Raw genomic sequence first — 25104 nt, 5'->3', positions numbered from 1 at the left:
ATTAAGTAGGGAAAAGGTTACTTTACAGACAGTGTAGCCTATAATGAAGACCCTAACAATCATGAACTCTGGAAATGAATTAATTACACAGTATCGAAGCATAGGGCAAAGACCACTAGGAATGCATGAGAAAACTGAGGGAAACTATTACAGTAGAATGCTTTCAGTGTCAAAAATAGATTAAGCCAAGAATAAACAACAGAATAAATAAAGACAGAGGTTTTGAACAATATAACGGATACATGTAAAGAATTTTTACAGCATGTGTTTGCAATAGTAATCTTAACCAAGCTCTTTTCTCCTTTCCTATCTACGCCCTCTTCCCTTCCCCTTCTACCTCCAGTTTCCTTACTTTTTTTTAGAAAGTGTGGCAATTGGAACTTTTATATATACATATATATATATATGTATATATAAAACTTCTAATCTCTTTAGAATGATGGGGAATGTAAATAAATAATCAAATCAATATGGAAAAGCGTTCCAAGAGTGTGAAGGAAATTGTTATAGCTACTGACCCCACAAGGCACTTTTGCCCTCATCAGAGGCAGAACCCTGAGGCTTCTGGATGATGGTTTTGGAATCTCTCTCTATGACCCGCTATTTCCATTCAAGTCAAAGACTATTCAGCCTTCTAGGCCACTGCTGGAGCATTATGGTGCAATAGCCTTTGACTTTGGCATGAAGAAGGGCCATTTTGTTATTACTTTAAACTTGTTTCATTTTTTTCCCCTTCTGGTGTGAGTTTTGTATGCATCTCTTAGGGATTCTGGACAGTTCCTCTCAATCTAACATCTTCCCAGATGAGACCTGGGGAGGTTTGATTTTGGCATTTTGCAATCACACAACTTTGATGTTTGAGGGAACAGTCCACAGGACCACCCTTTCTTCTGATAGCAGGTACAAGTACGAGGGGTTCTCAAAACCACCTTTAGGTTTCATAATTTTCCAGTAGGACTCACAGAGAGCTGCTGTTGCCATGGTTTACTAAAGGGTGAGACACTGATTAAAAACAACTAAGGAATGAAACACAGAAGACAGAGTTCAGGAGAAGAACCAAACGCAGAGTTTCCAGCTGTCCCCTCCCCAAGGAAGCATGGCACTGTCCCTCCTGTGATGATGTGTGACAATATGCATGGAGTATTGTCAACCAGGCACACTGACCCAGGCCTCAGTGTTCAGAGTTCTTACTGGGACTCACTGTGCAGACATGATTAATTGATGGCCCACGTGGTTCATTTCAGTCCCTCTGGAGGCTGATTTCATGACCCAAAGCCCCCACGCTCTATCACATTGTCGGTCTTTCGTCTTGGCAGCCCCCGCCCTGCATCATATTGTTAGACTACTTGGCGTGGTCCAGGGCCTCTAGGAGAACAAAGACACTCCTATCAGGCATGATGTTCCAAGAGGACAATAACTCCCTCTTGGAACTATTCCCTCCTCCCCAGATCTCTCTGGGGGCAAGGGCATATTCCCTACTACACAGGCGTGCTGTGCCTTCAGCTCAAGTAAGGTATATGGTGAGTTGAAAGAGATAAGGCACAGATCATTTTTTTAAAAAGGAATATTAATAGCACTACCTGGGATTTGCTGAGCTTTTCTACACATCAGTCACTGTGCTACACCTCCCTGAAGTGTCAACCCCTAGATGGGAATAAGTGGTGATATCCTGCCCCCAGCACCATGCAGACGAGGATCATGAAGCCATGTGATCGGTCCTCAGTTGTGCTAAGATTCGACTCCTTCCTCTGCTACCTCCAGTTCAAGGGGGCAGATGGAAGATGCCTTTCACAGCAAAGTGACTACAACCATGGACTAATCTCACATTTCCCCTGTGGGTAAGTTTGGTCAGCTGCAACTGGAATGGAAATCCATTTAGGCAGAGTTTATCTGTTTTGTTTATTACTGTCTCTTCAGCACTAAGAAGACTGTATAGCAAAAAGCAAATACTCAAAGAATATTTGTTGAATGAATGAAATATCCTAATCTAAGCTTCATTCTCTAGTGTTAAGAAGAGTAGCAAAGTCTCTGGCATCTAGTTAAGTGTTCAGTAACAACAGTAATTGCTGTCAGCACTATTATTATTCTTATTAATTACTAACAAGCTCAGTAAGGAATCAGGCTTAGACACTGATAGAAGTTCCTTTCAGGAGTGGAATGTGTATCTGATTGAAGTGAGTCTCTCTGTGTCCCTAAGGGCTTGCATCTGAAAGTTATGGCATGGTCTGCATAGGGTCCTCTGGGATTGCAGAGAACAAAAAAGTCCCAACACAAAACTGAGTTTCACCTTTACAACTGTGCTTCAAGAAACTCCTATTTATTTTCTACTTCATTCATTTCCAGTAATATCTTAACCCTTTCTCCCATTTTGATTTATCTTATTCTCTGAAATTTTTAAATGCATAAGATTTTCACGTTTAGCTTTCAATTTTTAAACATGACGGTGTTTGAGGCTGTAAAATTTCCTCTAAGTAAAATTTCCTCTAAGTCTTATCATGATACATCCTCATCATTGCTTCTGAGTTAGTTTGTAACTGCATATTTTTTCCCCCATCAAATCCTGTAACTGACTGTTAACTTTTTAAACTAAAATTCCATATTCCCTGATGATGAGGCATTTGAAAGTATTGGTTGAGCTGGATTCCTGGTAGAAAATCTACGTCTTGTGAAATCAAAGACCTGAAATTAAGTTGTTTAAAATGGGACATGCAGCGACTTTCCTGGCAGCCCAGTGGTCAAGACCCTGTGCTTTCACAGCAAGGGGAGTGGGTTCAATCCCCAGTTGGAGAAATAAGATCCCACATGCTTGGCCTGGCCAAGAAAAAAAATTAATCTTTTTTTAAAAAATGGGACACGCAATAATCAATAGCAAAGTTACTGGGCTTGCATCATAAAACACTCATGTAACAAGACTGGCAGACCATTTATGCAGGGCCCTCTTCTGAGGTCCTTCCCTCAACAGGTATGGACACCAGCCTCAGTATCTGCTTCTAGAATTTTCCTGCACTGAGTGTGGACCCTGTGCCAGTGCTCAGGAATGGCTCAGCTCACCATGCTTCTTCTTGATCGTGTTTGCAGAAAACACAATTTGCCACTGGCTGTGAAAGTGGGGGAGACAACTGAGGGTCACTCTCCCTACCCTCAGAAGAGTCTTCGTCCTATGATTTTACCACTATAAATTCACTTTTAACATTTAAGAAAATTATATCTATGTAGTTACTTATTCTAAAAAAATTTTAGATGTTCCACCGATCTACCTCTTCCCTGGTGATATTGTATTTCTGGTTCATTGTGAGCCAAGTCATTTCTTTTTTCTCCAAGTCTTGACTGTGAGCCATACCAGTCCTAGGTGTTGTTCAATCATTCGGTCATGTCTGACTCTTTGCAACCCCATGGACTACAGCATATCAGGCTTTCCTGTCCTTCACCACCTCCTGGAGTTTGCTCAAACTCATGTCCATTGAGTCGATGTGGGCACTGGCTGAATCTATCAGATGAAAGGCTAGCATTGCAGGTAGAAATTCTGGCGCCTCACTCAGGGATCAGGCCTGAGTTGTTTAAAATGGGACATGCAGCAGGAAAACAATAAGCATCATCTTGGCAAGACCCTTAATTTCCAAAGCAAGAGGATTCAGGGATTGACCTATAAATTTATTTCATCTTTATCTCACACTGAGAATATCTGTCACCTCCAGGATGTGCTCATTTACTCACTGTGTAAACTTGGACAAGTCATTTCCTGTCTCTAGATCTCAGTCTCCTCATCTATAAAATGGGTGCAGTACCAATGCCACTGACTCATCATGATGATTAAATGGGATAATGTATGTAAAATATCCAGCATAGTATCTGACACATAGCAAGTAGTAAATATTAATTTTTATTATTATTGTTATTGTTGTGCTGAGAATTAAATTCAGAAGAGTTTCCTAAATACTCTTAAATGCATTCTCAGCTATAAGTACTTGCAACAGTCCTGATGAGAAAACATAAAGAAACATAAAACATAAAGAAAAATTAAGCTTTAAGTTGTGTGCTTAGGGAAATAAGAAAAAAAATAAATATATATATGTAGTTATACTTCTGTAATAATAACACAATTAGATGATTGTTAACATATAATTAATACAGATGTAAATATCTTTACTTATCATTTTTTGGCAGAATCTCCTTATTGCTTCCCTAATGGCTCAGTGGGTAAAGAATCTGTCTGCAATGCAACAGACACAGGAGATGCAGGTTCAACCTCTGAGTCAGGAAGATCTCCTGGAGGAGGAAATGGCAACTTACCCTGGTATTCTTGACTGAAAAATCCACGGACAGGGTAACCTGGCAGGCTACAGTCCACGGGGTCACAAAGAGTTGGACACGACTAAGCAATGAAGCACCAGAACTTAAACTCCTCAAAGCTGCTACTTTGGCTTCTTATTTATAAGCTTTATATTGGTGTCTTTTATCTTACTATGGAACTGGGAGTAATTTCTGTGTTCTTTAAACTGGTATCACATGTAAGTTCTGTAAGACCAGGGATTAATACAGATGGTGTCTGAGTCTGATGTTAAAGCCACCATGCTCAGCTTCTAATAAGCAGATTCTTGACATCTGGGGGTGACAGGCCAGGGCTTCTAAGATATTAGGAGGAGTTACTTGCTTCAGCACCAGTTCTCCAGCAGACAAGGCTGGTCTGGCAAGCTGCTGACTCACACACACATTTAGCAAACAGGTGTATTTTACTGTCAGGATGTACTTGAAAAATATTTCACTTATTTGTCAATATAAAAGTCAGATTTCATATAATTAGCAAAACTTGCTGTGGTTATTAAATATAGCATACAAAATTTAGAAAATGGATTTGAGAGTATAGACATGACTCAGAAAACAATTTAGTTATACATATATACATGCACACACACACATATCCTATACCTTTTGCTATATCAAGAGTATTCAGTATATATATACATTATTTATATATGCTAAGTCACTTCAGTCGTGTCCGACTCTGTGCGACCCCATCCCTGGGATTCTCCAGGCAAGAACACTGAAGTGGGTTGCCATTTCCTTCTCCAATGCATAAAAGTGAAAAGTGAAAGTGAAGTCGCTCAGTCATGTCCGACTCTTCCTGACCCCACAGACTGCAGCCTACCAGGCTCCTCCGTCCATGGGATTTTCTAGGCAAGAGTACTCGAGTGGGGTGCCATTGCCTTCTCCATTATTTATATATATATACACACACATATATATACACATAAATATACATATATATATATATATAAATTAGTAATTACAATAATGCTAGTGCTAGTAATTACAATTCTAGCACTGCATCAAGAAATCTTTTTAGATACAGAAAAGTATTCATTTACAGGGATGTCTATTATAGTCTTATAAAAATGAATATTGAAAAATCTAAATGTTCAACAATAGGGAGATTTCTAAGTAATTTATGTTATTTCTGTTTGAATATTATGTGGCCATTAAAAGTGAAAAAGTGAGTGTAAGTGAAAGTCATTCAGCTGTGGCCAACTCTTTGGGACCCCATAGAGCATACAGTCCATGGAATTCTCCAGGCCAGAATACTGGAGTGGGTTGCCATTCCCTTCTCCAGAGGATCTTCCCAACCCAAGGACTGAACCCAGGTCTCCCGCACTGCAGGTGGATTCTTTACCAGCTGAGCCACCAGGGAAGCCCAAGAATACTGGAGTGGGCAGCCTGTCCCTTCTCCAGTGGATCTTCCCGACCCAGGAATCGAACTGGGGTCTCCTGCATTGCAGGCAGATTCTTTACCAGCTTTAAAGTTGTTTATAAAGAGTTAGTAATACATAATATGAAATAAAATGCATATTAAAATATCATAGTTATGAAAAAGTATCTATCTAGGCAGAGTAAATAAACGGAAAGAAAATTGGCTCAAATGTCATTATGGATTGCCTTTGGATAGTAAAATTGCAGATATATCATTTTTCTCCTCTTTCCTTTTTATTTTCTAAATTTAACAAAATAAAGACATTTTATTTATTTATTTTTTAATTTAGTTCTAATGAGATGGATGAAACTGGAGCCCATTATACAGAGTGAAGTAAGCCAGAAAGATAAAGACCAATACAGTATACTAATGCAAATTTTGTCTTATGAAATGTCATGGCTCCATTCATAATTTTGTCTTGTTCCAGTCGGTATATACAACTTTCAGAGCTCTTGTATTTGAAAAATAAAGGCATTTTAAATGAAACAACAGCCTTTGTTAAGGAAGGAAAGAAAGAAAAGAAGGCATAAGGACTGAAGAAGTAAAGGAAAAAAAAGAAGACATTTATTTTTTCTCCCTCCTCTTCCTGACCCTTGAAAGGTCCCATCCCAGGAACTTAGTCCAAGGAAGGGCTTAGGAACTGCTGGTTTATTACCTGCCACCAAGGTAGAGAGTCCCTCCACATCTAGCTAACTAAACTCTTAGCATCTGGAAAGCTGCGGTAGGGGTTACTGTTTCCCAGCTCCACTGACCAGAACAGGGTCTGAGTAATGTAATAAACACTGAACTAAACAGAGTGAGACCAAATCATGCTGGCCTGATTCCAGTCATTCTTTCCAATGGGACTTTTAGTTTCAGTCTCCACTGCAAATCCTAGATGGAAACAGCATCATAATTTCTCACTGTCTTCCAGGCTTCAGTCTTACTCACCCCAAAACACAAATGTTTAGTCTCTCAAACAGCCCAGGAACCCCAATATTGCAAATTTGTCCAGTCCACTGGAGCACATGGCCAAAGATACAAACTATGATTTAGACCAAAGATGAACTCTTGGTAATTCAGAGAATGGAGCAAAATCAGTATCTTGGGGCGTCGACTCTACCATTGTCCCACAAGACAACCTCAAGTCCCTTCCCTTCTCTGCAAATCTGATATTTGTCACACATTCACCTTTACTCCCCAAGTCAAAACCATCCCTTGGCCAGCTCACATTTCTGCAAATTGATGTCTATTTGTAGCAATTTGATTTGTTATCACTGGTTCAGGGACAATTTAGAGCAGATTTTGGCAGAGTCTTGTGACAGCAATCTGCCCTGTTGTTCTCCTTAGGGAAGACATCTGCTTTGCCAGGAAGATGCATTAGTTGTGGGTGACTGGATAAGACCATAATTAAGCTGTCAAAGTTTCCACTGGACTCTGCTGGGCCCAGGAACAGAAAAACTCAGTGATGCCCATCTCATATGTTGGTCACATCCACATTACAGAGCACTTAGCAAAGAGATGAGGGCTTGAGAGCTTCATTGATAGTCTCTGAAATGGTTATTTCTTCCAGAATCACACGCTTCTAACCCAAGAGAACCTGGAATCAGCCTAAAGATCTCCCACAAGTCACAATACTGCCAGAACAGGTTGGAAAGAGCTTCATGGGGGTCCAGCCCTGCTCCAACTTGAGTCTTCACCTAGGACAGAGGCTTCTATTTACTGATGGTTAAGAAGATAAAAAGAAACAAGTCACGATTTCTCAGCAAAAGATGACTGTCCTGGGATGTCGAGGGTGGGGGTCATATGAGATTTACTGAACCAATAAATTATGTTTCTCTATCCACTGAGCCAGCCTTTCCCTCCAAGAGGCACTCCGATTTTAATCATGGACAGCTTCACAAAAGAAAAAGGGAGGGACTAATTCTTGTCCTTGATTTTGCCCTCCCTCATCAGTTCTAAACTACCAGGGACTGAAACTGCTCAGCCCCTGGCCTGTAAGTTCTTTTTCACATGTGATGTGGTTTTGTGGAAAAGGCACAAGTTTTGGACTTACACCCACATGGCCACAAATTGGTTTTGACCCTTACAAGCTGCAAGGCCTCAGGCAAGTGATTTAATCTCTGTATAAGATACCACCTTATACCTTGGACTTCCCTGGTGGCTCAGAGGTTAAAGCATCTGCCTGCAATGTGGGAGACCCGGGTTCGGTCCCTGGGTCAGGAAGATCCCCTGGAGAAGGAAATGGCAACCCACTTCAGTATTCTTGCCTGGGAAATCCCATGGATGGAGGAGCCTGGTGGCCTACAGTCCACGGGGTCGCAAAGAGTTGGACACGACTGAGCGATTTCACTTTCCAATTTCACTTTATACCTTGTAATGTGAGTTAAATGATATTTTCCCCCAAAGATCCTGGTAATGTCATCATTCAGAGGTCACCAACCTCTGGGATCTAATGCCTGATGATATGAGGTGGAGCTGATGTAATAACAATAGAAATAAGTGTTAGCTGCTCAGTCACGTCCAGCTCTTTGCAATCCTATGGACTATAACCTGTCAGGCTCCTCTGTCCATGGAATTCTCCAGGCAAGAATAGTAGAGTGGATTGTCACTTCCTCCTCCAGGGGATCTTCCAGACCCAGGGATCGAACCTGGGTGTCCTGCATTGCAGGCAGATTCTTTACCATCTGAGCCATCAGGAAAGCCCCAAAGAAATAAAAAACACAATAAAAGTAATGTTCTTGAATCATCCTGACACGATCACCCACTGTCCAGGGGAAAACTGTGTTCCATGAAACTAGTCCCTGGTGTCAAAAAGATTAGGGACTGCTGTCATAATAGATGCTAGTTCCTTTCTTTATCATATAGGTGATCAACAAGGTCATTCAAGTGTCAGCCCAAGTGCCATTGCCTCAAAAAAGCCTTCCTTGACCACCCACTATAAAGCATCCTCCCACTCTAAATCCCCACTCTAAGTTGCTGATAAGCACATCACCTTTTAGATTTTCTTCATTTACTCACTTATCTATTTGATTGCTTGCTCATTTTATGCCTTGCCAACCGTTACAAGCTCCACAATAGCAGGGGCCTCTATTCTTGTTGACCACTGTATACAGCACCCAGAGCAGTTCCTGGGACACAGAGAGAACCCATAAAATTTGTTGCATGAATAAACTGTAAGCCTGGACTCTAGCTGAGAAGATTCCCTAATATGAAGAGGGAGGCATGGCCACTTTGCTGTGTTATGGGACCAGGGTTTCAATAAAGCTTCACAGGTATACCATGGCTTTCTGGGCCTGTGATGGTTAATTTTATGTGTCAATTTCATTGGGCTAAGGAATACCAGATATCTGGTAAAACATTATCATTGGGTGTGTCTATGAAGTGCTTCTGGAAGAGATTAACACCTAAATCATAGATTGAGTAGAGCAGATCACCCTTACCAATGCAGGAAGGCATCATCCAAATTGCTGAGGGCTTGACTAGAACAAAAACTTGGGAGAAATGGCAAGTTTACTCCCTTTGCTTGAGCTGGGACGTCCATCTTCTCCTGCCTCCGACATCAGTGCTCCTGGTTCTCAAGTCTTCGGATTTGGACTTAGTACACTGATGGTCTCCCTGGTTCTCCACTTTGCAAGTGGTAGTTCCTAGGGCTTCTTGGTCTGCATAATTGCAAGAGATAATTCCCATTTTGTCTCTTACTGGTTTTCTTCCTCTGGAGACTCCTGACACTACAAGATCCTAGATCCTAGACAGGAAGTCTCAGCAGGTGGTTCAGAGTTCAGGGGTAAGAGCTTTGTGGTACAGAATTTACTACTGTATGCCTCTACAATCTTCCAAAGTCTCTGTGAAGCAGCTGAGCAAGGGAAGAAGCTCCCATCAGACCAAATCATGCTGAGACCTTCTCATTCGGGATCCCTGAGAAGACATTCCCAGTGTTTTTCATGGATAAGCTCAGAAGTGAACAAGAAAACAGGAGGAAACCTTCTTGGGAGGGAAGATTGGAAGCACAAAGAACCAATTACATGTTTTCCCAGCCACAGAGGCTGAAAGCACAAGTCTTGGGTAGCAGCCACAAAACACCTTCTGTTTAGCTGGGGAACCATATCTGGGCTCAGCTATCAACTTCTGCTTAACATTTCTATGTTAAAAAAGAGAAAAAAATCTATCCATCTCTAGTAAGAGGAGACAGTTCTTTAAAACTGTCTTTAAAACAGTTCTTTAGAGACAACTGAAATAAAGTAACATTTTTAAGACTCACAGGTAATCTAAATAAATATAAATAAATAAAGTACCATTTTCTTCCCCATCCAATTAGAATATTTAAAATAACTCCCCAAACTGACTGATGTGAGGTAAAATGTCACATTCCAACATGACTATTAGGAGAATAAATTACTATAACATTGTGGAAAGGAATTTGGAATCTTAGAAATATGTACACATCTGCCACTTTTTTGATTGTGCAAATTATATTTTGCACAACCCCAAGTGGCACTATTCACTTGCAAGAATTGTGGTTTAATTATGGAGACAATTTCCCCATAAATAGCAGTCAAGTGTCTGGAGGAAAGGGTGTCTCTTTCTAATTTGCACAAAGTTGCCTTATCAGCTACTGGCAAGGGTGATTGACATATGTGAGCACAGTAGCTCCATTTCCACGAAATCTACACAAAGTAAAAAATTCCCCAATGTGGAAAATGTTTTATTTACAAAGATGTTCATCTCAGCATTATTCAAAAATTGCAAACAACCTAAATGTCCAATAGTCAGGAAATGATTAAATCAGCTGTGGTATATACAATTGGTATTTATGAAGTGCCTATAATAACAGAAAAAACTCTCTGCTATGTTATCATTATAATTTTATACTTAGGGATACAAAATTGTGTATACAGCATGATTACCACCATGTAATGAAAACAAAAAATTTTAACAGCTATTCATAATAAAAATGCAGGACGGTAATAAGCCAAGATATTAGCAGCAGTTGTTTTCGGGTGGTAGAATTACTGATGCTTATTTTTGCTGCTCTATTTACTATATTTTCCAAATATTTTAATGAGCATGTATTCATTTGATATTGAAATCTCCACCAATACATTTTTAGAAGCAGAAAAGAGTTAGAAATTAGAGAATTAAAACCTTTCAAAATTCTGTGGCTGAGACAAGAAGGCATTGAAATACCTGATGCGGTATTTCAGCCCTTATGGAGGATGTTTTAGTACCTGGGCCAAAGAAATTATTTTTCACCACCTGCTCCAGGAACCCTCAGTGAGAGAGGAGCCAGGGATTAAAGCTCCAAAGGAGAGATAACGCCTGTCACCAAAAGTGGAAATGCCTGAATATCAGTCACCAGATCCCCAAGTAACTCTGGGTACTGTCCATGAGGTGGCAAAAAGAAAAGCCTTTATCCAATCATCATGGGATGGTTATGCCAGAAACACTCCTAAAGATCTTTACTTCACTTCTGTGAGGGACAGAAGCCAGTAATTTAAGTTTCAGTGAAATCACTGAAATCATTGGCCTTCTTATTCCCTCTGCTGCTACATTTACTACCCATATCACACAGTAGATTTTTAGTTTGTTGTTGCTTAGTCGCTAAATCTTGTTCAATTCTTTTGCGAACTTAAGGTCTGTAGCCTGCCAGGTTCCTCTTTCCATGGGATTTTTCAGGCAAGAATACTGGAGTGGGTTGCCATTCCCTTCTCCAGGGGATATTCCTGACCCAGGGATCGAGCCTGTGTTTCTTGCATGCGTCTCCCTCATTGCAGGTAGATTCTTCACCATTGAGCCACCAGGGAAGCCTCAAATTCTCACTTATTTGGGACAACTGATTTATTTTGCATTTCCTAGGACTCCACTCCTAGCAAAGGAGAAGGATGACTTTGAGAAGGCTTAAAGGTTGGGATAGTTTTCTTCCTGGTCAAACCTGGACGACTACACTCTTTAGGCTCTATTCTACCCATTCCTTAATGGTCCTGGCCCAGCCAAATAGAATATGTAGGCACAACCTACCCCTAATCACAGACACAAGGAAATCTGACCTAAATCCAAAGTCTGGCGATGCTATAGGTCAATCAGGTTTATTTCTTCAATAGTCTCTATTATATTTCCTCTGCCTGGCCTTGGACTTAATTCAGACTCCTGTGTGGACTGGAGCCTTGCCCTAAATCCTACCCAATTGATTATTCTTGGTTGTTCTAATACTCTCATGTGGCTGTTGAGGTTCTACTTCAAACAATAGGAAGCATCCCACTCGACAATACTGTCTGCTATTACCCTTTAAGTTACCACCAGGAAGTTGCTGCCACTAGGTCTCTCCCACTAGATCACTGATGCATTCTTTTGGCACATATTTTTGTGAATATCTATAAGATGTCAGGCATAGTTCAGGTTCTGTGGATTCCTTGATGACTTTTCCACAGAAAAGTCAAAGCCCCTGCCTCCTTCAAAGTTACATTCTAATCAGATAAGTAGAAAATGGACAAATGACCAAATAAATAACTGAAGATAATAAGATGGTAGATTTGAATAAATACAATGAAAGAAATATTAAGGATAGTGAGACAGAGTAGAAGAAATTATGCCTAAACTGAAGGATGGAAATGGGGCAGTCATGGCAATTGCTGAGCCAAATTAGGACTTTTATAAATGAAGCTCACATCCCATAGACACAAGTTTGAACTCTACAATCAGATTGTGTTTGTTGATGATGGCCATGCCTGCTCCTGGCCTTCCCCAGTGGGCACCCCCGCTTTGATTTCACAGCATGCCCTGTAGCTATAAAAATTATGGCTATTGTGTTAGGATTATGAAGCACTGACTGAAGGGCCAAAGACAATCATTAAGATGGATACTCTCCTATTCTCTGAACAATAGTTTCCAAACTTTAGCAAGAATCATGTGAAAGACATATCATCGTTCAACCCCACTGCCAGAGATTCTGATTCAATATTTCTGGGCAAGGAAAACAAAAATAAACAAGTGAGACGGCATCAAAGTAAAAAGTTTCTACAAAGCAAAAGAGGCAATTGACAAAATAGAAAGGCAACCTATTAAATGGGAGAAAACATTTGTAAATCATATATCCAATAAGGGGCTAATATCTATTTCAAAAACTCATACAACTCAATAGCAAAAACCCCAAACAACCTGATTTTAAGGTAATTAGCCTCCAACTAATAAAAATAAATGGAAAAAAATATAAATAAATAAAATTGTCAGAAAATCTGAATAGATATTTTTCCAAAGAAATAAATATTAGTCGCTCAGTCATGGCTGACTCTGTGATCTCATGGACTGTAGCCCACCAGGCTCCTCTGTCCATGGAATTCTCCAAGCAAGAATACTGGAGTGGGTTGCCCTTCCCTTCTTCAGGGGATCTTCCTAATCCAGCGATAGAATCTGGGTCTCCTGCATTGCAAACAGATTCTTTACTGTCGGAGCCCAAATGTTTCTACATAGCAAAGGAAGCCACTGACAAAATGGGAAGACAACCTACTGAATAGGAGAAAATATGTAAATCAGATATCCAGTAAGGGGTTAATATCCAAAGGGGCTTCCCAGATGGTCCTAATGGTAAAGAACCAGCCTGTCAGTGAGGGAGACATAAGAGACTTGGGTTCAATTCCCAGGTCAGGGAAATTGCCTGGAGAAGGGCATGGCCACCCACTCCAGTATTCTTGCCTGGAGAATGCCACAGACAGAGGAGCCTGGCAGGCTACAGTCCATGGGGACGCAAAGAGTCAGACACAGTTGAAGTGACTGAGCACACATGTCCAAAATATATTTCAAAAACTTATACAATTCAATAGCAAAAATCCCAAACAACACAATTTGAAAATGGGCAGAAAATCTGAATAGACATTTTTCCAAAGAAGCCGTATTATACAGATGGCCAACAGGTACATGAAAACCTGATCGACACTATTAATCATCATGGAAATGCAAATCAAAACCACAGTGAGATATTATCTTACGCTATTAGAATGGCTATTATCATTTACCAAGAAGACAAAAAATAACATGTGTCCGTAAGGATATGGAAGAAAGAGAACCTTTGTGCATTGTGGTGGAAATGGAAATTGATATACCACACTGGAGAACAGCATGGAGACTCCTCAAAACATTTTCATAGAACTACCATATGATTCAGCAATTCCATTTCTGAGTACTTATCCAAAGGAAATGAAAATACTGTGCTGACGAGACATCTGTTCCCCATGTTCACTGTAGCATTATTTACAGCAGCCAAGACATAGAAACAACCTAAGTGTCCATGAAAGGAGGAAGAAAATGTGACACATGTATAATGGGATATTATTCAGCTATATAAAAAAGAAGGAAGCAAAACACTTCCATTTAAACAATATGGATGGAACTTGAGAGCATTATGCTAAGTGAAACAAGCCAGACAGAAAAAGATCTCACTTATATGTGGAATCTAAAAAAATGTGGTACACCTGGAACTAATATAATGTTATATGTCAAATACATTTCAATAAAATATTTATGGATAGGGCTCAGGAATTGCATATTTAACAACCAATCCCAAGAGATTTTTATACAGGTAGTCCTTGGACTCTGTTGAGAAATAGCACTCAAGAACAAGAAAAACATGTCAATATTCAATATTTGGTAAATTACTACTATAAAAATGCTTGGGGGGATGCAGTATAGTCTAGCACCACAGTTAAATACATGGAGTTCACAGTCAGGCAGAAACAAATCAAATCTTGATTCTATTTACTGTGACCTCAGCCTCACTTTTCTTATTTCTAAAAAGAGAAAATAAAGAAGCCTGCCTCATGAGGTTATTATAAAGATTTCTTTTTCACTGTGAAAATTACTGAAGACACTTACTCAGGGCCTGGTATTCAAAATATTGGTGTTTGATAATGATGATGATGGTAATGATAGTGATAATGATGATAGGGATGATGATGGTGATGATATGTGATGGTGATGATGATGCAGGAGGAGTATCTGAAAGGAGCATTTGGAAACCTACATTTGCTATAGTTCATTTTGAATAAACTGCATTTTTCCTAGATGAGGCATAGTCCTTCACAGTTTCCAGTCTGGGAGAAAAGAAACACTTAAATAAAGGAAACAAGAGAAAACAGAAAACAAAGACTTGGGCATTAACTTTAGAGCCCAAAGGACCCCAAATGTTTCAGGAGAAGGCGAATTAGTGAGGTCTGGATAGAGTCACTACACTGGTTATCTGTTGTTTTGTTTGCTGAACATTAAGTCCCTTCTCTTTTGATATCAGAGCCTTGATTTTCCTTTGAAATTTCTCCCTTTCCCCCATCTTATTCCACCTTGTTTGCTGGTCCTGAGCCCACCACCCAGACCAGCAGTGAGATTACTGCCTACTTCATAAGGCATCTTGGAGAATGACATGGAAATTAATAAGGACCTTTGTCTTGCTTCTACTAATACTTGCTTCTACTAATCAGTGTATCCATGCAGAGACAAATACAGAATTAGTTTGGTTCCACTAAGGTAAATACCTCAGATCTTTGGTTATACCTGTGTTCAGGGCCATGACCTCCCCTCAATCCCCACACCTTACCCACCTCAACACAAGCCTGGACACATCATTAAAGGAAATGCCATAAAGAGATGAAGCAACACTCCAGAATGCCTGTTCTGGTATTGACCTGGCCAGACAGACAAGTTATTCCCTACGATTACCCTAAAAGCTGCTCTTTGCAGTCCAAGCTACAGCTTTTCTCCTTAACCCCTTCCATTGGGTTCCACAGAACAAAGACCGTACCAGAACAGAATGGCAAAGACCAAGTGTGGTTCCTGCTCCAAGTTGCTGAAGACACAAGACCGATGCATGCACTTGAATTCTGTCACAGCTGGGCTGCATGTCTCAAAATGAAACTGTGGCCTTATGGGAACAGAGTGCATTGCCTCCCAGAGGGAACCAGCTGATGGTTCCTGCCCTGGCTGAGCCACTGCTCACCAGCCCAGAGGCTGTCAGGAGAGGCCTTGAGCTTCCTTCTAGACCAAGGTGGGAGGCTCCCTGAAGGTCTCTCACACTTGCTGCAGGAAACCTGCTCTGCCTGGTATAAAACAACAGGCTGAGAATTGATTTCACCTGGAACAAATGGGAATTTTGACGTGCACAACTCTGATTTAGGGTGTCATTGGAAGGCTTGTGGCCAATAGACCAGTCATGGCCAAACATAAAGAAGGGAAGTCAGAGAGGTCACTTCTTCCTGTACTTGACTGTCTCTGTACGTGGGGCAGACCTCCCTGTCTGGGGTCAAGTTGGATGCTAAGAGCCGTGAACCAGGGCTTGCTCCATAATAACAGCTCCTCTAACTGTGCTTTCTCATTCTTGAATCTGCATAATACCAACCAAAATAATTTTGACTGCTTTACTGTAGTTAATGGATATTAGGAGAACAACTGTGTGAATATGCTTTTACAAATTCTATAAACTGCCTACCATTCAAGCTATTGATATGCCTGCTTTGAAAACCATTTGCTCCTTCATCAAATGAGAATAATGACACAAAATTTGAGGCATGCCTTCTCATGGCGGGGAAGAGAGATATATAAAGTAATAGGAGCTGAATTATTTGTTAATTGCCTCCTCTATGCCAGATACTATACCAGATGCTTTACATTAATTATGGCATATAATCCTCACAAAGATGCCTATAAAATAGGATTAATTATTTCCATTTGCAGGTGAGAATACTGTGACTGAAAGATATAACACTGCTTGCTCAAAAATCACAGAGCTAATAAAAGGAATAGTCAACCCTCAAATCCAGAGCTCTCTGATTTCCAGATGCTTACACCAAGAGATTCTTTCCCCAAACATGCGTGCATATTCACACATGCACACACGCACACACATATTTGCACAGAAGGACACATGCAGGGACCCACTTAGATGTCTATACAGAGGCAAAACACAAGCATATAGTCTATGTCTGTAAACATAAAAGTCTATATATAATAGCTTTGTGTATACACACCAGTCTATGTACACATTCTCTCTGGACTGACCAGTGAGAACATAGAAGGTTCAAGCTCATCTCTTGAAGTATTTATATCAGTATGTGGTTCCACTTATTTTACCCAGTGCCAGAAAATCAAGTGGAAAGTGGGCTAAGCAGGCCTTCCATCTGTACTGCCTGTACTCTTGGCCAACTCAACTGACAATTAGCACACGGACCCCAAAGAGTCCTCAAATATCCCCCTGCCCGAAGGCAGAGGCGATCCCACTGGCCAGTGAGAGACTTTCTCAGTGCTCTGGTTTCTCATTCTCCCATGTCCGGTAACCCAGTTCCTGTCCTAGCTGGGGAGCATGCTTGGGCTCCTGAGTGTAGAGTTAATATAGGACGCTAGGGTTGAAAACAAGAACAGCACTTTAGCCTTCAGGGACCTTTAGCCCTGGCAAACACTGGGGCCTCAACAGGTGTCTGTTGACCAACTGGCCACTTGGCCAACAAGCAAAGGCAACCAGAAGTGTAGCCACAAATTCACTTCTGTGGCTCACGGTGGTTTACAGACTTCGGGCTGGCTACTCCTGAGAAGAAAACATTTGCAACTAACTTGTCCTAATTTATCATCTTCCCTAAGGATGGGGAAGAGGCTCTGGCTCAGTGTCCTGTTTGGTGGTCCCACTTTCCAGATGACATGGGCATCCTTGAGTTAGATTCCACCTGGTAAATTCCACCAACCCACACAGGCACTGCTCCCCAGGGGCTGACTGCAAACACAAGTACCTACGCCAGGCAAGTACTGGTCCCCTCACCATATGCTGCTCTTATCTTCTTCACCTTCACATTGTTGACTCCTGCCTACATATGATCCCCGGCTCTTTCTGTTTGGCTACCCTTTTAATCTTCTTTCAGCTTCAAGATTTTGACTTCCTGTGGGTAGGTGCATGCATACCAAGTTGCTTCAGTTGTGTCCAACTCTTTCCCATGGACTGCAGCCCACCAGGCTCCTCTGTCCATGGATTCTCCAGGCAAGAATACTGAAGTGGGTTGCCATGCCCTCCCTTCCAGGGGATCTTCCTGACACAAGCTCAGAACCCACATCTGTTATGTCTCCTGCATTGGTAAGCAAGTTCTTTACCACTAGCACCACCTGGGAAGCCTTGTCTTCCTGTTCACATCTGATTATTTCTCCCCCTTTGTTTTGATATCATTTGTAGCATCTGCTGAGAAATCCCTAGTTCAAGCCTTGATGCCTCAAAATCTTACTTAAAGATCTCTTCCTGTTCCCAACCAGAATCTCAGCCTTCTGAACATGTTACAGGCTAAAGAATGAGTCCACATCCCCCTACACACAAACACATAGAAAGAGGAGGGGGCAACAGTCTTCCAAACATCCCAGTTACAAAGGGGAAGCATATCCTCCCAGCCCTTGGCAGCTGTATTCCACTGTGATGCCTCCAATTTAAATGCCAGCACAATTTGCCCTTATAAGAAACACAGCTCCCTCCCCCTCCACCAGCAGGGACTGCATCTGTAACCACGGCAACAAAATCCAGGTGCAGCAGCAGCACCACCGTTTCTATGAGGATGGAGAGCACAAAAGGGCAAAAGGAAGGAAAGACACTAAAATGTTCTCGTGCAGCCTGAGGTCTGTATGGGATCCACCTCTGTCCTCACTCAGTCCTGCCTGGGAGAGGTTAGGAACACGCACATCTACTTTACAATGTAAGATGATCCCTTGCCAAGCAATCATACTCTTCTTTTTTTTTTTTTTTTTGCAATCATACTCTTCTATCTGCTCTTCTATGCCCATCAAAACCTCTGCTCTATCCAGTTCTTTTATCTAAAAGGAATGGTTCAATTTCAGGAGTAAAATAGCTGAAGCCATTGGTTGACTTGCCTAAAGCCAGGATGTCTCTCTGTGCAAAAGATGTGTTTGAGCTTGGTTTTCCAACTGAATGAGATACCTTCTCTCTCTCTCTCTCTCTCTCTCTCTCTCTCTCTCTCTCTCTCTCTGTCTCTCTGACTTTCTCTCTTTTTTCTCTCTCTCCTTTACTTTTTCACACAGCAGGCAGAAGGGAAGGGGAAGAAAGAAAAGATGCTAAGAACTCCCATTCCTTTGATCAACAGACATGGCACTAGTGCTTTAAAAGTTACTTGTTTAATACTTTCATCACTTACACTCTCCCATGCATGTGGCAGTATATGCATCTATGTGGAGGCACACGGCTGCATGACTATGTGTACATGTATGAGTTCAATACAGGTTTCATAATTGGCCTAAATGACAGTAACCATCAGACCTGGGCATGCTCAGGATTTACGACTCCAAAGCTTTCTTTTCTTTAGACCATGTTGTTTCCCAAATAGAATTTCAAGGACTGCCCAACTGCAAGCAATAAATTTACTTATTTAAATAAAATTCGATTGTCATGAAAGACACACCACAGCCTGGGAAAAACAGGAGGGCAACTCTGCTGAGTCTCTGTTGTGGGCTGGCGGTAATGCCAGACCCTCTCCACTGTCATCCCTGCCTTGGCCCCTGAACAGAGTGTGCCCAAACATAGGTGCCCTCTTCCTGCAAGCAGAGGGAACTCACCTACTTTCAGAAGTCCTGGGCACCATGATAGAGGTGGGAAAATCCTCTTGAGGACAGAGCAAAAGTACAAGAAGCTACAGGAAGAAGTATCAGGAAAGATTTTGCCAGATTCAAGGTGTACTCCCAAAGAGAACCCTTTTCTTTGACTTTACTATATTTCTTCATCTCCACTCGGGCACCTACCCTTTTTATCTCTGACACAGTGATACCCATCCATTCTCGGCTCAAGACTCTCAACTCCACCTGTGCTACACTGGCCACTCTGACCTTAACCGTCTCACTTTCTAACTCTAATATGGACTTATAGTTGAAACACCACATTGCAGACACTGAAACTTAATTCTGTGTTTGGACACAGGTGGGATCAACTTAGTCATTCTCAAGGCTCAGCCCCCACCAGCTGCTGTAGCAAATTTTCTCCCATTTTCCATAGTGGAGAGAAAAACTAGACATAAAATTAACAAGGAAATATTATGACTTGAACAACACAGAAAATACTAACTAGACCTAATAGACTTCTATAGAGCCTCCCATGCCACACAACATAATGTACATTCTTCTCAAGTACACATGTGACAATCTCAAGTACAGGTTATATGTTAGATGACAAAACAAGTCTTATTAAATGTAAAAGTACTGAAGTCATACACACTATATTCTCTGAACACAAATAAAACTAGAAATAAACACAGATAGAAATTTGGAAATCTACAAATATATAGAAATTTCATAAAACACTCCTAAATCACCAATGGGTCATAGGAGAAATCAAAAGGGAAATTAGAAAATTCTTTGAGATGTATTAAAATGAAAGTGCAGTACACCAAAACAAATGGGGTGCAACAAAATCAGTGCTCAAAGGAATATTTATAGCTGTAAATGCATATATTTACAAGCAAGAAAAATATCAAATCAGTAAACTAAACTTCCATTTTAAGAAGCTAAAAGAAGAACAAAACCTAAAAACAAGTTTACTAAACCTAAATTAAGTATAATGAAGGAAAAATAAAGATTAGAGAAATAAATGAAACAGAAAAAAAAAGAAAGCCAAAAGTGAATAGAAAAAAAAAAAGACAGCCAAAAGTTAGTTCCCTGAAAAGATTAAGTAAACTGAAAAACTTTCAGCTAGAATGAACAAGAAAAAAAAAGAGGAGATTCAAGTTGCTAAAATCAGAGATGAAAAAGATGCCACTACTATAGAAATTAAAAGAATTAAAAAGGGATACTATTAAAAATTGCTTATTTAACTTACATGCAGAGTACACCAAGAGAAACTGTGGGCTGGAGGAAGCACAAGCTGGAATCAAGATTGCCGGGAGAAATATCAATAACCTCAGATATGCAGATGACACCTCCCTTATGGCAGAAAGTGAAGAAGAACTAAAGAGCCTCTTGATGAAAGTGAAAAAGGAGAGTGAAAAAGTTGTCTTAAAGCTCAGCATTCAGAAAACTAAGATCATGGCATCTGGTCCCATCACTTCATGGGAAATAGATGGGGAAACAGTGGAAACAGTGGCTGACTTTATTTTTTGGGGCTTCAAAATCACTGCAGATGGTGATTGCAGCCATGAAATTAAAAGACACTTACTCCTTGGAAGGAAAATTACGACCAACCTAGACAGCATGTTAAAAAGCAGAGACATTACTTTGCCAACAAAGGTCCATCTAGTCAAGGCTATGGTTTTTCCAGTGGTCATGTATGGATGTGAGAGTTGGACTATAAAGAAAGCTGAGCGCTGAAGAATTGATGCTTTTGAACTGTGGTGTTGGAGAAGACTCCTGAGAGTCCCTTGGACTGCAAGGAGATGCAACCAGTCCATCCTGAAAGAGATCAGTCCTGGGTGTTCATTGGAAGGACTGATGTTGAAGCTGAAACTCTAATACTTTGGCCACCTGATGCAAAGAGCTGACTTATTTGAAAAGACCCTGATGCTGGGAAAGATTGAGGGCAGGAGGAGAAGGGGACGAACAGAGGATGAGATGGTTGGATGGCAACACGGACTCAATGGACTTGAGTTGGGTAAACTCCAGGAGTTGGTGATGGATAGGGAGGCCTGGTGTGCTGCAGTTCATGGAGTTGCAAAGAGTCAAACATGACTGAGCAACTGAACTGAGCTGAATGAAAAACTGTGCCAATAAATATGTATCCTAGATAAAATGAACAAATTCTTAGAAAGACACATACTACTGAAATTGATTCAAAAATAGAAAATTTCAATATACATGTAATTAGTAAAAAAAAAAAAATTAGCAATTTTTAATAATCCCATGAAGAATAGCCCAAGACCAGATGCCTTTGTTCATGAATTTTCCAGGCTAGGAGGAAAAATTTTACCCCTTATTCTAGGAAACTAGTATATTACCCTGATGCCAAAACCAAATCCCTCACAAAGAATGAAAATTTAGATGAATATCCATATTGAATATAGATGCAAAAATCTTCAACAAAACACTATCAAATTGAATCCAACAGCACATTAAAAGGATTATACACCATGAACAACTGGGATTTATCCTAGGAACGCAAGATTGGTTAACATATGAAAATCAACGGACTAAATCCTATTCATACATTGATAGAATAAGGGCAAAAAACACATATCTCTTTAGACACACAAAAAAGGCATTTGAAATAACTTAATATTGAAATATTGAAATAACTTAATATATATATTAAAAAAAAACCACACTCAACAAACTATGAATAGAAGGGAATTTAAAAAGTCACAGCCAACATCATACATAAAGGTGAAATACTGAAAGCTGTGCTCCTAAAGGTCAGATCAAGACAAATATTTTTTTTCTCATCATTTTTATTCACCATTTACTGAAGGTTTTAGGCAGGGCAATTGGTCAAGGAAAAATAAAACATATCAGTGTGGAAAACAAGAAGTAAAATTATCTCTATTTCAGACAGCATGATCTAGTATATGCAAAGTCCTAAGAAATCCACACAAAGCTATTAGAGCTAATAAATGAGTTCAGAGAGGCAGGATAAATTATCAATATAAAAAATCAATTATATTTCTATACACAATTCAAAAGTGAAATTATGGAAACAATTCAATTTACAATAGCATCAAAATAAATAAAATATTTAAGAATAAATTTATCAAAAGGGATTAAGACTTGAAATTTAAAAAGTACAAAGCACATTTGCAAAAAAATTAAGATCCGTGTAAATGAAAAGGCATTTCTGTTCATGGATTGGAAGAATTATTATTGTTAAGATGCCAGTAATCCCCCAATCAATCTATAGATTCAATATAATTCCTATCAACTCTGGTGCCTTTTCTTTTCTCATAAATTGACATACTGATCCTAAAACTCATACTGAAATGCAAGGGACCCAGTATAGTAAAACAGTATTAAAAATAAAATACAAAAACTGGGACTTGCATTTCTTAATTTCAAAACTTACTACAAACCTATATTAATAAAAGATGTATGATACTGGCATAAGATTAGGTATATACATTACTGGAATAGAATCAAAAGTCCATTAATAAACCTATACATTTATGGTCACTTGCTTTTGACAAATGTGTCAAGACAATTCAATGGGGAAAGAACAGTGTTTGCTAAAAATGGCACATAGACAACTGTATATCCACATGTAAGAGATACTGAAATTGAACCCCTACCTCACAGCACATAAAAAATTAACTCTAAATACATCAAAGGCCTAAAAATGTTAAAACTACAAAACTTCTAAAAGAAAGCACAGGGGTACATCTTCATGACCTTGCACTAGGCAATAGTTTCTTAGATACTACATCGAAAGCAAAAGCAACAAAAGAAAAATTAGATAAATGGGACTTCATCAAAATCAATCAATAACTGTGCATCAAAAGACATTATCGAGAAAGTGAAAAGACGGTCCACATAATGGGAGAGATCATTTGCAAAATATATCTGATAAAAGTCTATTACCCTAGAAAAGAACACTTACACAACTTGATAATAAAAAGATTAATAATCTAAATTTTAAAGTGGGAAAAAAATTGAACAGACAATGCTCCAAAAAAGATACAGAAGTGGCCAATAAGCACATGAAGAGACACACACCATTACTCTTTAGGGAAAAGGGAAATGCAAGTCACAATCACAGCAGGATGCCACTTTATACCCTTTAGAATGGATATAATCAAAAGACAGATGATAATAAGTGTTGGCAAGGATGTGGAGAAAACGGAACCTTCATTCATTGGTAGTAGAACGTAGAATGGTGCAGACACTTTAGAAAACAGTTTGACAGTTCCGCAAAGAGTTAAGCATAAAGTTACTTTAGGACCCAGCAATTCTACCCCTAGATGTGTGCTGCTCACTCACTTCAGTCGTGCCCGACTCTTTGCGACCCTGTGGACTATAGCCACCAGGCTCCTCTGTCCATGGGATTCGCCAGGCTAGAATACTGGAGTGGGTTGCCATGCCCTCCTCGAGGGGTTCATCCCCTATTCCTAGATATATACCCAAAGTAAATGAAAATATAAAACATACATCTACCAAAAGCTTATACATAAATGTTCATAACAGCATTATTCATAATAACCACAAAATGCAAATAACTCAAATATCCATCAAATGGCATAAATAAGTGTTATATGCCCTTAAATTTTGTACATCCAATAAATAAATGTTGTATATCCTACAATGGTATGTCATTTAGCTGACATATACTACAACGGTGAACCTCAGAAACATTATGCTAAATCAAAGAAGCCAGACAAAAATGGCCATATATTGCACAGCAACATTTTTGTGAAATGTTCAGAATGAGCAAATCCATAAAGACACAAAGTAGATTAATGGTTGTCAGGAGCTCAAGGGGAGTGAGGAATGGGGAGTAACTGCTAATAGATACAAAGTTCTTTTGGTGGGTGATGGAAATATTCTAGAACTATACATTGGTGATAATTGCACAACCCTGTGAATATACTAAAAAGTACTAAACTGTATACTTTAAAGGTAAATTTTATGTTGTGACCTCAATCTGAATTTTTTTAAAGAATGTATAACTTTAATCACAAGGAGATGTTACACAAACACAAATGAGAAATGTTTGTTTAAAGGAAGGAAAGTATTCTTCAAAAATGTTGATGTCACAAAATTATGTGGGAATATTCTAGATTAAAGGATAATGAACAGGTGCAACAACTAAATGCAGTATTACCTGACATTAGACTGGATCCTGTACTCAGGACAAAAATGCTTTGAAAGATATCATTAGATCAATTGCTAGATTGGAATATGGAATATTATTTCAATGTGAATATGGAATATTATATCAATATAAATTTCTGAAGCTGAGAACTATGCTGTAGTTATATAAGAAAATATCCTTACTTTTAGGAATTACAGACTGAATTACTTAAGGAGAGAGAAAAAATGAGAGATATTCCTTTTTCAAACCATCTAGAGAGTGAGAGCATGCAAATGATAAAGCACACAGTATAAAAAGTTAACAACAGGTGAACCTAAGTAAAGAGCATACATTTGTCTTTTATACTATTCTTATTCTAGCAATCTTCCTGTAAATGTGAAACTATTTCAAAATAATTTTTAAAAAAAAATAATGCAGAGAGATTATAGGCTGTACTTTTGAGAACAAATTACCATCTTATCCTCTTGTTAGAGAATTTCTGTGCTATAGAAATATGAAGATTTTGAAAGGTCTTGCCTCAAAAATTCTTGGAAGAACCTCATATGTACTCCCTTAAGCATGAGTTGCAAAGAGACAGACTGCCAAATCTCACCTGGACAAGTTTGGGAAACGGTCAGGTAAGGAAATAAGACAACAGTGG

General features: G+C 39.6%; 1 long non-coding RNA gene across 1 annotated transcript; it reads left to right on the top strand.

Moving 5' to 3' along the window:
* Nucleotides 1-630: 630 nt before the first annotated feature.
* LOC139035934 (uncharacterized) lies at nt 631-7544 on the top strand. The gene is made up of 3 exons (XR_011488588.1): nt 631-900; nt 1762-1838; nt 7299-7544. It is a non-coding gene; the product is annotated as an uncharacterized lncRNA (long non-coding RNA).
* The last annotated feature ends 17560 nt before the right edge of the window (nt 7545-25104 follow it).

Source organism: Odocoileus virginianus, chromosome 7 (genome assembly GCF_023699985.2).
Source record: "Odocoileus virginianus isolate 20LAN1187 ecotype Illinois chromosome 7, Ovbor_1.2, whole genome shotgun sequence".
NCBI lineage: Eukaryota > Metazoa > Chordata > Mammalia > Artiodactyla > Cervidae > Odocoileus > Odocoileus virginianus.
This window is presented reverse-complemented; position numbering and strand designations above follow the sequence as displayed.